The sequence below is a fragment of the Canis lupus genome, chromosome 31, assembly GCF_048164855.1.
Source record: "Canis lupus baileyi chromosome 31, mCanLup2.hap1, whole genome shotgun sequence".
In the NCBI taxonomy this organism is placed as follows: Eukaryota; Metazoa; Chordata; class Mammalia; order Carnivora; family Canidae; genus Canis; species Canis lupus.
Window position 1 is genome coordinate 14,028,808 of NC_132868.1, and position 16,110 is coordinate 14,044,917.

A 16,110-nucleotide genomic window follows, 5' to 3' on the forward strand; every position below is an offset into this window, starting at 1 on the left:
TATTTCCTATTCACCTATGCCATCCTATGATCCATCCCCAATAAAGTAGGAGGGGTTCTCGCCTTAATATTTTTTTTGCCTTTTTTTTTTTGCGTTAGTATTCTCTATCCTAATTCTAGCAATTATCCCCTTACTTCACACATCCAAACAACATGGAATAATATTCCGACCCCTCAGTCAATGTTTATTTTGATTACTAACAGCTGATCTACTCACACTAACATGGATCAGAGGGCAACCAGTAGAACACCCCTTCATCATTATCGGCCAAATCGCCTCCATTCTATACTTTACTATCCTCCTAGTCCTACTACCAACTATCAGCATTATCGAAAACAATCTCCTAAAATGAAGAGTCTTTTTAGTATATTTATTACCTTGGTCTTGTAAACCAAAAATGCAGACTAATTATCCTCCCTAAGACTCAAGGAAGAAGCACCAGCTCCACGATCGGCACCCAAAGCTGAAATTCTTCTTAAACTATTCCCTGATAGTTTCCTTGTGACTGACCTGTCGCTACCCTCGCCGCCGTCTTTGGGCCTGCGGAGGCTTTGGCTCCAGCAGCAGACTCACCCCAGGCAGGGGACTCTCCCGGAGCCAGGCAGGAGGAGGCTGTTGGCGGCCCCCAGGTCCCAGAGGACAGAGTGACCTCGAGGGCATGCAGGGCCCCACCTTCTCGCTGTGATGATAGTGGCCCCATTTCCTGAGCATTGTTATCCACTTTTCCATTTGCAGGGTCTGCTGGTGATGTTTCTGGAAAAGGACATGCATGGGCAGCAGATGAGCCTCCAGCCCTAGGACGTGGGCGCACAGTGCCGCGTCCAGTCTCCCTGTGGGGACTCAGAGGAGCCAGGAAGGCACAGACCTCTTCCCTCTGACCATGGCTGGGGGTCTGGGGTGCGTTCCCAGCAGCCCTGGCAGCACTGGGACAGGGCATTTGGGGAGACACCCCTGGGGACGTCCTGGGGGTGGGGTATGTGGACAGCTGGCCCCACGCCCACTGCCCAATACTGCCTGGTGCCCAGGACGGGCTCTCACCTTGGCCTCGAGGGGGCTGAGGCTGGGCAGCTCCTTCTCCCTGGAAGGCAGGAGGCACAGAGTCCTGAGGCCCAGGCCCGACCCCACAACCCCCTGTCTGGGCCCAGGGCACTCAGAGGGGAGGGTACCCCAGGGAAGGCAGGGGCTTCCCACTGCCTGTGGTCGGGCAGGGGCAGGGTTTAGCATCATCCCATGAATCCCATGAAGACTCTACTCAGCGTGCCTGAAACAGAGGGGACCCTGTGGTGGGGACAAATCTGTGCCAGGAACATGGGGAAAGGAGGGAGCAGAATGGCTCCACTCGCCTAAATCCCGAGGGAGTTCAGGATCCTCTGAGATTGGCTGGGCATGAGAGAAAGGGCCTGTCTGCTTAAAGGGAGCAGCCTGACAGCCTTACCTGCTTCTATCAGAGATGATCTCCATTTGGGCCTGACCTGACCTGGTGACTCTGGTCCCCACCTGAGGCTCACCTGGACCTGGTGACTATGATCCCCACATAGGTTCATCGGCAACTGATGTTTAGGATATGGGATGGACCCTCACTTGCTACTGCTGCCCAGGTCCATCCCCAGGGTCTCACTTGTTCCTGGTGATTGTGGTCCTTGTCTGGGCTGACCTGGCGCATCCTTGGCTCTGATCCCCTCCTGGGCCTCACCTGCTCTTGCAGGGTGGTCCCCACCTCTAGTGGGTGCTCTAGTGTCTATGATACTTGTCTGGGCTTCAGCTGTTTGTATTTGGCTATGATAAATAGCCCTTTCCAAAGCCATCAGGGTCTCCAAGTCCTCTTGCCTGGTGATGCAAACCAAACACATCCAAAGGTGACACCACATAAAAACCTTCAGAGGACACATGCGTCTGTGTGCCTCCTGTGGGCAGGTCCACATCTGTCTGACTGGAGGGTGGAGACAACCCCATAGCTCCGAGGGGGATGTGCTGGGCTGGAGGATCACACATGGGCACTCACAGTCTGTAGCTGGCTCACCTACAGTCCACTTTCCCAACCATTGTCCCAGACATGCCATCATGCTGAGAGGACAGAGCTCTCCCACCCTCTTATCAGGAGCACAAGGGGACCCAGGAGGCTGCGGGGACTGCTGACCTGATGCTTGGGGTGACGTCTCCCAGCCCAGGGCTGGTGCTGGGATTGCAGTGGATGTGCCTGCCAGAGAGTGTTCCTGTGGGCTTCGGGTAGACTGAGGGTTTCTGTTAGATTCCACAAGCACAAATACCAAAGGGAAAAAGAAATGAACTGGACTTCATCAAAATTAAAAACTTATGACATTAAGAAAACTATTCACCATGACCAAGTAGGATTTATTCCCAGGACACAAGGCTGGTTCAACACTTGTAAAACAATCAATGTGATTCATCATATCAGCAAGAGAAATATCAAGAACCATGTGATCCTCTCAATAGATGCAGAGAAAGCATTTGACAAAATACAGCATCCATTCCTGATCAAAACTCTTCAGAGTGTAGGGATAGAGGGAACATTCCTCAACATCTTAAAAGCCATCTATGAAAAGCCCACAGCAAATACCATTTTCAATGGGGAAGCATTGGGAGCCTTTCCCTTAAGATCAGGAACAAGACAGGGAAGTCTACTCTCACCACTGCTATTCAACATAGTACGAGAAGTCCTAGCCTCAGCAATCAGACAAAAAAGAAGACATTAAAGGCATTCAAATTGGCAAAGAAGAAGTCAAACTCTCCCTCTTCGCCGATGACATGATACTCTACATAGAAAACCCAAAAGACTCCACCTCAAGATTGCTTGAACTCATACAGCAATTTGGCAGTGTGGCAGGATACAAATCAATGCCCAGAAGTCAGTGGCATTTCTATACACTAACAATGAGAATGAAGAAAGAGAAATTAAGGAATCAATCCCATTTACAATTGCACCCAAAAGCATAAGATAACTAGGAATAAACCTAACCAAAGAAGTAAAGGATCTATACCCTAAATACTATAGAACACTTCTGAAAGAAATTGAGGAAGACACAAAGAGATGGAAAAATATTCCATGTTCATGGATTGGCAGAATTAATATTGTGAAACTGTCAATGTTACCCAGGGCAATTTACACGTTTAATGCAATCAAAATACCATGGACTTTCTTCAGAGAGTTAGAACAAATCATTTGAAGATTTGTGTGGAATCAGAAAAGATCCCAAATAGCCAGTGGAATTTTAAAAAAGAAAGCCATGGCTGGGGGGCATGACAATGCCAGATTTCAGGTTGTACTACAAAGCTGTGGTCATCAAAACAGTGTGGTACTGGCACAAAAACAGACACATAGATCAATGGAACAGAATAGAGAATCCAGAAGTGGACCCTCAACTTTATAGTCAACTAATATTTGATAAAGGAGGAAAGACTATCCACTGGAAGAAAGACAATCTCTTCAATAAATGGTGCTGGGAAAATTGGACATCCACATGCAGAAGAATGAAACTAGACCACTCTCTTGCACGATACACAAAGATAAACTCAAAATGGATGAAATATCTAAATGTGAGACAAGATTCCATCAAAATCCTAGAGGAGAACACAGGCAACACCCTTTTTGAACTCGGCCACAGGAACTTGCAAGATACATCTGCAAAGGCAAAAGAAACAAAAGCAAAAATGAACTATTGGGACTTCATCAAGATCAGAAGCCTTTGCACAGCAAAGGATACAGTCAACAAAACTCAAAGACAACCTACAGAATGGGAGAAGATATTTGCAAATGACGGATCAGATAAAGGGCTAGTTTCCAAGATCTATAAAGAACTTCTTAAACTCAACACCAAAGAAACAAACAATCCAATCATGAAATGGGCAAAAGACAAGAAGAGAAATCTCACAGAGGAAGACATAGACATGGCCAACACGCACATGAGAAAATGCTCTGCATCACTTGCCATCAGGGAAATACAAACAAAACCACAATGAGATACCACCTCACACCAGCGAGAATGGGGAAAATTAACAAAGCAGGAAACCACAAAAGTTGGAGAGGATGCGGAGAAAAGGGAATCCTCTTACACTGTTGGTGAGAATGTGAAATGGTGCAGCCACTCTGGAAAACTGTGTGGAGGTTCCTCAAAGAGTTAAAAATAGACCTGCCCTACGACCCAGCAATTGCACTGTTGGGGATTTACCCCAAAGATACAGATGCAATGAAACGCCGGGACACCTGCACCCCGATGTTTCTAGCAGCAATGTCCACAATAGCCAAACTGTGGAAGGAGCCTCGGTGTCCATCGAAAGATGAATAGATAAAGAAGATGTGGTTTTTGGATACAATGTAATATTACTCAGCCATTAGAAAAGACAAATACCCACCATTTGCTTCAAGGTGGATGGAACTGGAGGGTATTATGCTGAGTGAAGTAAGTCAATCGGACAAGGACAAACATTATATGGTCTCATTCATTTGGGGAATATAAATAATAGTGAAAGGGAATATAAGGGAAGGGAGAAGAAATGTGTGGGAAATATCAGAAAGGGAGACAGAACATAAAGAATCCTAACTCTGGGCAATGAACTAGGGGTGGTGGAAGGGGAGGAGGGCGGGGGGTGGGGGTGAATGGGTGACGGGAACTGAGGGGGGCACTTGACGGGATGAGCACTGGGTTTTATTCTGTATGTTGGCAAATCGAACACCAATAAAAAATAAATTTATTAATAAAAAAATGAAAAAAATTAAAAACTTATGCCAGCAAAATTTTGACCAAACTACCCACCCTGAGTGCAATGATTTGTCAATAGTCAGTGGGGGGTTCTGAAGGGAGTACAAGGGCCTCCATGTTCCAGTTCGTGAAGAGCAAGTCTGCTTATGGGCCGTGAGGACCCAGAAGCCCTGACTGTCCACCCTGGACCACAGAATGGGGGAATTGGTCATCACCTGCCAGGGTACATGAACCTAGGACAGGCTAGAAAGGTCATGGCTTTGGTCTTCCCTGCACAGAATAATGCTTACAGGGGAGTGGGGGGCCCAATAAGCTGCCTGAGCCCTGACCACAGCCTCCTTCCCTGGCCTGGGGTAGCAGGGAGGCAGCTCTGACCTGGTGGAGCTGTGGAAGGGCTGCAGGAGCTGCCTCATGGACATCACAAGGGGGTCGGTGTGTTCTCACCCCAGCCCATGAGGCCAGCTCCCCCACTTGGACCCAACGGACCCACAGTGGCCCGAGGGGAGCAGGGAGCAGCTCCCACTCACATGTGACCTGTCGCTGTTTGAGCACCTACACATTATACGCAGGAGTACTGGGGAGAGTGGGATAGCTCAGGCACTGTGAGCCAGATCTGGAACACGAGTGCCTCCAACTGCCTGTGGACGCAGACTAAGCGCCAGGCAGCGGTGGAACCCTGGGGCACCACAGTTCCACCCACAATGGGGTCCCATGTCATCACTGTAGGTCAGCAGGGTCCAGTCAGCACTTAGTCCTTCACCCTGAAAGCCAAGGGTGTGAGGGGAGGTCCTGTCACCACGCCAGGTGGGAGGGATGCAGGCACCCTTCCACATCCGTAGTTCCCACCCTCAGGCCCTCCAGGCCTCTCACGCTTCTAGGTAGACTGGGTGTCCCAGCTGTCTGCCCAACCTCAAGGGTCACAGCATGGATTTTGCCCATAAGAACATTTGAGGGGCTCCTGGGTGGTGCAGTCGGTTAAATGTTGACTCTTGATTTTGGCTAAGGTCAGGATCTCGAGGTTGTGGTGTGGAGCCTCACGGGGGGCTCGGGCCCCGGCTGGTGGGGAGTCTGCTTCAGAATCTCCCTTTCCCTCTGCCCCTCCCACTGCATGCTCTCTCAAATCTTTTAAAAATCAACATTGAAGACATTTGGGAGATCTTATCATCTCTGCAGAGGTGCCTTCATATGTGTAACCACTGTGTAAATGCCTTTCAGGGACAAACCGTGATTTCTATCAGAAACCCCTATTAATATTTATTGAAGTATAGTCACCATACAATGTTACAGTAGTTTCAGTGCTACAACTTGGTGACTCCATTCTGTACATTACTCAGCTCTCCCCATGACAAGTGTAGTCTCCATCTGTCCCCGTACAAAGTTACAATAGTACTGACTCCATTGCCTAGGCTGTACTTTCTAAATTTCTGTGGCTTATATATTTGAGAACCAAATGCTTACAGCTCCTAATATTCATCTATTTTGCCCATCTCACATCCACTTCCTCTCTGGCAATCAGTCAATGTGAACCATCACATTAACAAGAAGAAGGACAAAAAGCATACGGTCATCACAATAGTGGCAGAAAAAGCATTTGACAGAATACAACATAGTGTATTTTGAGCATAGTAGGTTTTGAGGACATTTCCATCAACAGAATAAAGGCCATGTAGGAAGGCCTGTTGCTGACATTGTACTCTATGATGAACACCTGAAATCGTCTCCCCTAAGAGCAGGAAAAAGACCAGGAAGTCCCCTCTTAGCCCTGGAAGTCCTACCATAGGAAACAGACAAGGAAAAGAAAAGGCATCCACACCTTTAAGGGGGAAGTCAAACTATCCCTATTTGCAGAAGACACAGTACTAGAAACAGGAAACCCTAGAAGCTCCACCAGAACTGTTAGACTTAATGAGTGACATCACCTGGGGACACATAATGAACGTAGAAAGATTGGGAGCCTTTCTGTGTACCAAAAATGAACACTCAGAAAGGAAAATAAGAAAATGATTCCATTCTCCATAGCATCAAAAAGAACAAAATAATGAGACTGAACCAAGGCAGGGAAAGGCTGGTACACTGAAAACTGGAAGACTTTGGGAAGACATTGGGGCTCCTGGGGTGGGAGCCTTCCTCTTGTGAAAATGTCGATAGTCCCTGATACAACCCTCACTTTCAATGGAATTCCTATGAAAATCATGGTGGCAGATTTTAGAAATAGGAAAAAGAACCCTAACTTTTGTCTGCCCCTACAAATGACCCTGGACAGCAAAAACAGTACTGAGAAGAAGAACAGAGCTGGATGCTGCACTTTTCTATTTCAAACTATGTCACAGAGCCACAGAATTAAAACTGTGTGACTCTAGGGTCCTGTCTGGCTTAGTCAGTTAAGAATAGGACTCTCAGTCTCACCTCAGGTATTGATCTCGGGGTCATGAGTTCAAGCCCTGAGCTGGGCTATGAATGAGGGAAGGAGCCTAATTAACAAAAATCAGACCCACAATGGTGTGGTCCTGGCATAATCGGATTGAGCAAAAGAGAACCTGGAAGGAAATTAACTCTGATATGATCAACTGATGTTTTTTGAGAATTTTATTTTAAATCCAATTAATTATCATATAGTGTGTTACTCATTTCAGAGGTAGAATTCAAGAGGTGTTGGATATAAAACCCAATGCTCATGACATCACCTTCCCTCCTTCATGCCCATCCCCCTGTTACCCTGTTTCCCACCCCCTTCCCTCCAGCGACCCCCAGTTTGTTTCCTATGATTAAGAGACTCTTTTTCCTCCCTCTCTGTTGTCATCCTCTTTTTTCCCTTCTCTTCACAGATGTCCATCTCTTTTGCTTCTTTAATTCCACATAGAAGTGCAACCATATCGTAATTTTTTTTCCTGATTGACTTATTTCAATTAACATAATACCCTCTAGTTCTATGCATGTCTTTGCAAATGGCAAGATTTCATTCTTTTTGAATGCTGAGTTACATTCATATATATCACATATTCTATATCCATCCATCTGTCCAAAGACATCGTGGCTTCTCCTGCAGTTTGGCTGTTGTGGATACTGCTGCTGTGAACATTGGGGTGCAGGTGTTCTGGCGTTTCACTGCATCTGTATCTTTGGGGTAAACACCCAGTAGTGCAATTTCTGTGTCATAGGGTAGCTCTATTTTAACTCTTTGAGGAACCTCCATACTGTTTTCCAGAGAGGCTGTACCAGCTTGCATTCCCACCAACAGTGCAAGATTTTCCCCCTTGTCCAGATCCTTGCCAACATCTGTTGTTTCCTGTCCTTTAATTTTAGCCATTCTCACTGGTGTGAGGCGGTATATCACTGTGGTTTTCATTTGCATTTCCTGATGACAAGTGATGTGGAGCTTTTTTCACATGCCTGTTGGCCTTTTGTAGGTCTTCTTTGGAGAAAAGTCCGTTCATATATTCTGCCCATTATTCATTGGATTTTTTGTTTTTGAGTGTTGAGTTTGACAAGTTCTTTAGAGATCTTGGACACCTGCCCTTTATCATTATGTCATTTGCAAATATCTTCTTCTATTATGTAGGTTGCCTTTTAGTTTTGTTGACTGTTTCCTCTGCTGTGCAGAAGATTTTTATCTTCAGGAAGTTCCCAACAGTTCATTTTTGCTTGTTTCCTTTGCCTTTAGAGACCTGTCTTGCAAGAAGTTGTTGTGGCCAAGGTCAAAAGGTTGCTACCTGTGTTCTCTAGGATTTTGATGGGTTCCTATCTCACCTTTAGGTCTTTCATCCATTTTGAATTGATCTTTGAGTATGGCGTATGAGAGTGGTCTGGTTTCATTCTTCTGCATGTGCTGCCCGATTTTTCCAACACCACTTACTGAAGAGACTGTATTTTCTATTGGATATTCTTTCCTGCTTGGTCGAAGGTTAGTTGACTAACTTCTTTTGGTTAGGGTTTCAGTTAGTGTTACGTTTGGTCAGGAGTTCGGGTTTTGTTTAGGGATGGGTGTTAGGGGTTAATGGTTAGGGGCTATGACTAGGATTTAGGATAGGTTCTGGGTTTGGGTTCAAGGCAGGGTTACAGGTAGAGGTTGGGTTAGGTTTTAGGTTTTAGGATTAGGAGTTAGGGTAAGGTTAGGGTTAGGGTAAGTAAGGGTAGGGTTAAGGTGAAGTTTAGGGTTATTTTAGGATTAGGATTATTCTTAGGGTTAGGGGTTACAGTATGGGTTTAGGGATGGTTGTGAGGGGTTAATGGTTAGGGTTAGAGGTTTGGGTTAGGGTTACAGTTAGGGATTAGGGTTAGAAGGTTAAGGTTAGGTTTTAGGGTTTGGATTGGGTGTTAGGGGCTAGGGTTAGGAGATCGGGTAGAGTTAGGGTTTAGGACTAGGGGGTATGGTTAGGGGTATTGGTCACAGTTAGAGGTTGGGGTTAGAGTTTGGGTTAGAGGTTAAGGGTAGAATTAGGGATAGGATTATGGTTGGTGTCAGGGTTAAGGTTAGATTTTAGAGGTCAGAGGTTAGGTTAAGGATTAGGATTAGGGTTTAGGTTTAGGGTTATGGTTGGAGTCATGGTTAGATGTATGGATTAGGGGCTAGTGATTCGTGTTTGGTTTTCAGTTAGTGATAGGTCCAGGGATAGGCGAGATGAAAGTTAGGATAAAGATTAGGTTAGGGTTATTGTCTCTACACAGGTAGAGTTTGGATCTGGGCATCTTCCTGTCACTGGGACTCCTAGTATCTTCAATGGGTTAGTTTTAAGTGTTTTATTTAGGTTTTGGGTTAGGGTTTCTGCTTGGCATCCATCCATTCAGAGGCATCACTATAGAATCAAACTCTATAGTTTGATATAGTTGTCTATGAGAACTATAGTTGTCTATGAGAATAGACATGGCCGGCATCTCCCGAGCTGAGATAAGGAGGGGGTATATGGCTCTAAATACGATTTATTTGGAAATCAATTTCCTTATTCATTTTATCTCTTGTGTGCACTGGTGTCATCAATACTAACAATTGTTATTTTAAAGTTTTACTTGAATTCCTATTTGTTAACATAGTATAATACTAGAAAATGTAGCACACTCATGTGATGGAATATTATTCAGCTATATAAAGGAACAAAGTTCTGATACACACTGCAACATAGGGAAGCTTTGCAAGCATTATGCCGAGCAAAAGGAGCCAAAAAAAAGTGTCCACGTTGTAGGATTCTATTTACATGAAATATAAATATATATAAATATAAATACCCAGAAGAAGTAAATCCACAGTGATGAAGAGCAGAGGAGTGGTTACCAGGGCTGGGGGTGGGGAGGAAATGAGGATGAATCACCTACATGGCAGAGCATTTTATTTTAGAATAATGAAAATGTTGCCAAACTAGAGAGTGGTGATGGTCACCTGATATTGTGAATGTACATAAAGCCACTGAATTGTAGACCTTAAAACGGTTAAAAGGTAAAAATTATTTTATGTGTATTTGAACAGAAAAAATATGAAGACAAAATATTCCTTACTGTTAAAAAGAAGTTGGTCAACTAACCTTCGACCAAGCAAGAAAGAATATCCAATGGAAAAAAAAACAGTCTCTTCAATAAGTGGTGTTGGGAAAATCGTGCAGCCTCCGTGAGGTTCCTGTGGGGCCGTAGAATCAGAAGCCTCCTCCCCTCTGACCAAGGCCACTGGGCTGTCCTCCTTCTTCCCTCGTTTGCGACCCAAGGTGGCCTCCTCCTCCTCCTCTTCCCTCTTCCTGCCCAAGCTGGTCGGCCCCTTCCTCTGCTGCCCACCCTCCCTACCTGATGTTGCTGTGTCCCTGGCATCTACCTGCAGCTCCGCAGAAACCTTCAGGACTGTGGAGGTCCTGTCCTGGGGGTGTGAGTGAGGAGCACCCCTCCGATTCGCCCCAGACCAGACCATCCTCCTATAGAAAGCAGGCTATCATCCCAGAGCCCCTTAACTCGGGAGTCCTTGCTGAAGGACAGGACACCCCCCAACCCAAAGCAGGAGGCACACACCTGGACCTCCCCACAGCAGGTATGGATGCCACTTCTCTGAGTGCCCAGGGGCCGGCTCCCAGGCCCAGCTCTCTTCCAACCCACACCCCGCGTTTGCCTCCTGGGTCACTCAGCTCCAGCCCAGTGAAGTCATGGTCTTCAAAGGGCTCCAGGGGACGAGGTCCTGATCAGGGGGCATGGGCCAGCCTCCAGAGAGGCATTCCTACAAATGCAAACCCCCACCTGAGATGGATGAAGGGGGCAGAAAGCTCTGTCTGTGACATTCCATGGTGACAGGTCAGCATCATCCCAAGGATCCCGTGGGGACCCTACTCAGAATGCCTGAAACAGAGCGGAACCCAGGTGGGGACTGATCTGGGGCAGGGACATGGGGAAAGGAGGGAACAGAATATCTCCTCTCGAGCCTAGGTGTCCATCGAAAGATGAATGGATAAAGAAGATGTGGTTTATGTATACAATGGAATATTACTCAGCCATTAGAAACGGCAAATACCCACCATTTGCTTCAACGTGGAAGGAACTGGAGGGTATTATGCTGAGTGAAGTAAGTCAATCGGAGAAGGACAAACATTGTATGTCCTCATTCATTTCCCTTCAGTGAAAGGGAATATAAGGGAAGGGAGATGAAATGTGTGGGAAATATCAGAAAGGGAGACAGAACATAAAGACTCCTAACTCTAGGAAACGAACTAGGGGTGGTAGAAGAGGAGGAGGGTGGGGGGTGGGGGTGAGTGGGTGATGGGCACTGAGGAGGGCACTTGACGGGATGAGCACTGGGTGTTATTCTGTATGTTGGTAAATTGAACACCAATAAAAAATAAATTTATTAAAAAAAAAGAATATCTCCTCTCCCCGGAATCCTGAGGGAGATCAGGGCCCTCTCAGATTCGCTGGGCATGAGAAGAAGGGACTGTTTGCCCAATGGAAGCAGCCTGACAGCCTTATCTGCTTTACCAGAGATGATCCCCACCTGGGCCTGACCTGATCTGGTGACCGGTCCCCACATGAGCATCACCTGGACCTGGTGACCATGGTCCACACCTGGGCTCATTGGCTACCAATCACCAGGAGCCAAGATGGACCCTCACTTCTACTGATGCCCTGGTCAGTCCCCAGGGCCTCAAATGTTCCTAGTGACTATGGTCCTTGTCTGGGCTGACCAGGCTCATCCTTGGCTCTGATCCTCTCCTGGGCCTCACCTGGTTCTGATGCTCCTGGCCAGCTGTCCCCAGACCTGATGCCCCCAGCCATCAGGCTCTGCTCCTCTGATTTTCATCTCTGCCTGGGCCCTCGCTTCTCAGCTTAGATTCAGATCCCTGATTGGGTCTCATCTCTATTGGCTGGCTATACATCTGGACATCTGGAGCACCTGAGGACTATGATCCCCACCTGGCCTTACCTGCTCCTACTGGCAACAACACCCCTTAGTTCTCATTGGCTGGACTCTGCTATGATCCTCACGCAGTACATAATTGCTGTTACTGCTTATGATACCATTTGGGCCATACCTGCTGCCACATACCTAAGTATACAACCACCTGTTTCTCATGGGGACCTGGTGACTGTGATCCCCACCTGGGTTCATCGGCTACTGGTGTCTAAGATCCAAGATGGACCCTCACTTGCTCCTGATGCCTGGGTCCATCCCCAGCATCTCATTTGTTCCTGGTGACTGTGGTCCTTCTCTGGGCTGACCTGTCATGCTTGCCTCTGATCCATTCCTGGGATTCACCTGCCCTTGCAGGAAGGGTCCCCACCTCTAGTGGGTTCTCTAGCATCTATGGTACTTGTCTGGGCCTCAGCTGATGGTATTCGGCTATGATATCAGCCCTTTCCAAGGCTCGCAGGGTCTCTAGGTCCTCTTGCCTGGTGCTACAAACCAAACACATGCAAGGATGACACCGTATGAAAACCTTCAGAGAACACAAGCGTCTGTGTGCTCCCTGTTGGCAGGTCCTCATCTGTCTGACTGGAGTGTGGAGACAACACCATAGCTCCCAGGGGACATGCTGGGCTAGAGGATAACTCATGGGCACTGACTGTCTGTAGCTCGCCCACCTACCATCCACCTTCCCAGCCACTGTCCTAGGACACGCCATCATGCTCAGAGGACAGAGCTCTCCCACCTCCTTACCAGGAGCACAAGGGAGCCCAGGAGGCTAGGGGAACTGCTGACCTGATACTTGGGGTGACGTGTCCCAACTCAGAGCTGGCGCTGAGATGGCTATGGATGGCTTCAGGTGAGTGTTCCTGCGGGCTTGGAGCAGACTGAAGGTTTCTGTTAGATTCAACAAGCACAACGACCAAAGGGAAAAAACAATGAACTGGACTTAATCAAAATTAACAACTTATGCCAGCAAAAGTGTGAACAAACTACACACCCTGTATACAGTGTTTTGTAAATAGCCTGAGGGAGGATCTGGGGGGGAGCACGAGGACCTCCATGTTCTAGTTTGTGAAGAGCAAGCCTGCTCATGGACCAGAAGGACCCAGAGAGCCCTGATCGTCCACCCCAGACCATAGGGTGGGAGGATTGGTCATCACATGTTGGGGTTATGTACCTAGGACTGGCTGGAAAGGTCATGACTTGAGTCTCCCCTGCACAGAAGAGGCTTACAAGGTAGTAGGGGTCCCGAATGAGCTGCCCTAGCCCTGACCGCAGCCTCCTTCCCTGGCCTGGGGTAGGAGGGAGGCAGCTCTGATCCCATGGAGCTGTGGAAGGGCTGCAGGAGATGCCTCCTAGGCATCACACGGGGTTCGGTGCATTCTCACCACAACCCAGGATGCCAGCACCCCTACTGGGACCCACAGGCGCCACACCCGAGGTGTGCAGGGAGAAACTCTACTCACCTGTGACCTGTCGCTTTGTGAGCACCTACACTTTATACACTGGGGTACTGGGGAGAGTGGAATAGTTTGGGCACTGTGAGCAAATCCAGAGCACAGGTGCCTCCAACTGCCTGGGGTCGCAGAGTAGTGCCAGGCAGTGGTGGAACCCTGGGGCACCACAGTTCCGCCCACAATGGGGTCCCGTGTCATCACTGTAGGTCGGGGGTCCAGTCAGCACTTAGCCTGGCACCCTGAAGGCCAAGGGTGCGCGGGGAGGTCCTGTCTCATGCCAGATGGGAAGGGGTTGCAGGCACCCTCCCACATCCTTAGTTCCCACCTTCAGGCCCTCCAGGCCTCCCACCCTTCTAGGTAGACTGGGTGTCCCAGCTGTCCTTCCATCCCCAAGGGTTCACAGCATGGATTTTGCACTTAAGAACATTTGAGGGGCTTCTGGGTGGTTCAGTCAGCTAAACATCTACTCTTGATTTTGGCTCAGTTCAGGATCTCGAGGTTGTGGTGTGGAGCCTCAGGTGGGGCTCGGCCCCGACAGCGGGGGGAATCTGCTTCAGAGTCTCCCTTACCCTCTGCCCGTCTCACTGCATGCTCTCTCAAATCTTTTAAAAATCAACATCGAAGACATTTGAGAAATCTTTATCATCTCTGCAGAGGTGCCTTCATATGTGTATTGGGTGTGTAAATGCTTTTTTCTTTTTAATTTTCATTTCTCTAGAATAAATTCCCAGGAGTGCTACTACTGAATTATGTGGTAATTGTATGCAAAATATTTTTTGGACAGAACTGCTAAACTCTTTCCTAGCAGTGATTGTAAGATTTTACAAAACTGTGTGGAAACAGTTTTTTTCAAAGCAATTGTCTAGATACTAGAAGTGTGACTGTTGGACGCTCGGGTGAGATTTATTTAGCCTTGGAAAGAACTGCTAAAATCTCCTCCAAAGCAACCGTGTTTATATCCGCAGCATGAAGGAGCGTTCCTGTCATATACCACCTTCCAGCAACTAGTATCCTCCTTTCTGGGACTTTAGCCTTTCTAGGTGTACCTGGGTGGCTCAGCTGGTTAGGCGTCTGCCTTTGGCTCAGGTCATGATCCCTGGGTCCTGGGATGGAGCCCCGCATTGGGGTCCCTGCTTTGCGGGGAGCCTGTTTCTCTCTCCCTCTGCCTACCTCTGCCCCTACTTGCTTGCTCACTCTCTGTCAAATAATAAAATATTATTATAAATAATATATAATAATTATTATATATAGCATTTCTAAAAGGTGTGTAGCACCATCTCACTGTTGTTCACATTGGCAACTTCCTAATGCTAGAGGATGTAGAGCGCACTTTTGTAGGCTTGCTTATTATCTGTGTCTCATCTTTGTCCAGGTGTCTGCTCAGATAGTCACCCATTGTTAATTAAGTTATCTGTGTTCTTATTGTTATGAGGGGTTTTTTGTGTAGATTGAATAAAAATTAAATAGTTTGAATATCAGATATGTGTTTTGAACACATATTTTCTTTAGTTTTTGAGTTATCTTTAGGTTCCCTGGGCAATGCCTTTCACAGAGTAGCAGTTTTAAATTTGTAAAGCTCACATTATGTTTTTATCTTTTCTGGATCGTGTTTGGTGTTGTGTGTTAAAACGCACCACCAAATTCAAGGTCATGTAGATTTTCTTTTATGCTGCATTTTTGATGTTTTGATAGCTGCGTGTTTTAAGTTTACATACAATGTTGAGTGACTTTTGGTGGAAGTTGTAAAAGTTTTGCCACATATTTCACTTCATATCCTCTGGGTTCCAATTCCTTGTTCCTTAAGTATTTCTGGAGGAGCCCAGATATTGTAGCACATGTCAGTGAGCCATTGCAAAGCTTCTAGGACTCAGCTGGAGCCTTGAAGGAGGCAGGTGGGGCCCTGGCAGTGAGGACCCCGCCTCCTACAGGGCTCCTGCGGTGCCTGAACACCCTGCAGGGGGCGCCCAAGCGCAGGCGCTGCCCCAGGGGGCTGGCAGGTGCAGGGGCCTTGTCCACCTGCAGGAACAGGAGCCCCCGCGCTGGGGAGGCTTGGGGAGCACGTGGGGCCGCGGCCACTCTGACAGCAGCCCCGGCCTCCTCGGTCCCCGGGGTGAGGCTTCGGGCAGAGGTGGGGCCACGTCCACGCAGGGGGGAGCCTGGCCTCCTCAGGATCCGTGGTGGTGAGTATGGGGCTGACGGAGGGCCCGACATGCCTACAGAAATTGGTGTTTCAAAACCCGCTGTGGAGGCTTCTGGAGACATTGGTCGGGTCCACGCAGACATCAGCAGGGACTCTTCAAAACCACAGGTAAGGGATAAGTTAGAGTTAATGTTAGAGTTAGGGGGTAGGGGGTAGGGTTAGGGGTTTGGGTAAGGTTGAGGTTTAGGGATAGGGTTTAGGGGTCAGGGTAAGGGCTTAAGGTAAGGGTTGAGTTAAAGTGAGGGTTAATGTTAGGGTTAGTGTTTAGGGTTAGCGTTAGGGTTGGGGTTGGGTTAGGAGTTAGGTGTTAGTGTTAGGATTTCAGTTTTGTTACGTTTGGTTTAGGAGTTAGGGTTTGGGTTGAGG

General features: G+C 47.6%; 1 long non-coding RNA gene across 1 annotated transcript; it reads right to left on the minus strand.

The window, feature by feature from the left end:
* Positions 1 to 364: 364 nt before the first annotated feature.
* Positions 365 to 13,676, minus strand: LOC140622403 (uncharacterized). The gene is made up of 3 exons (XR_012022174.1): positions 13,554 to 13,676; positions 12,880 to 12,981; positions 365 to 753 (listed from the first exon to the last, which is right to left on the minus strand). It is a non-coding gene; the product is annotated as an uncharacterized lncRNA (long non-coding RNA).
* Positions 13,677 to 16,110: the final 2,434 nt, after the last annotated feature.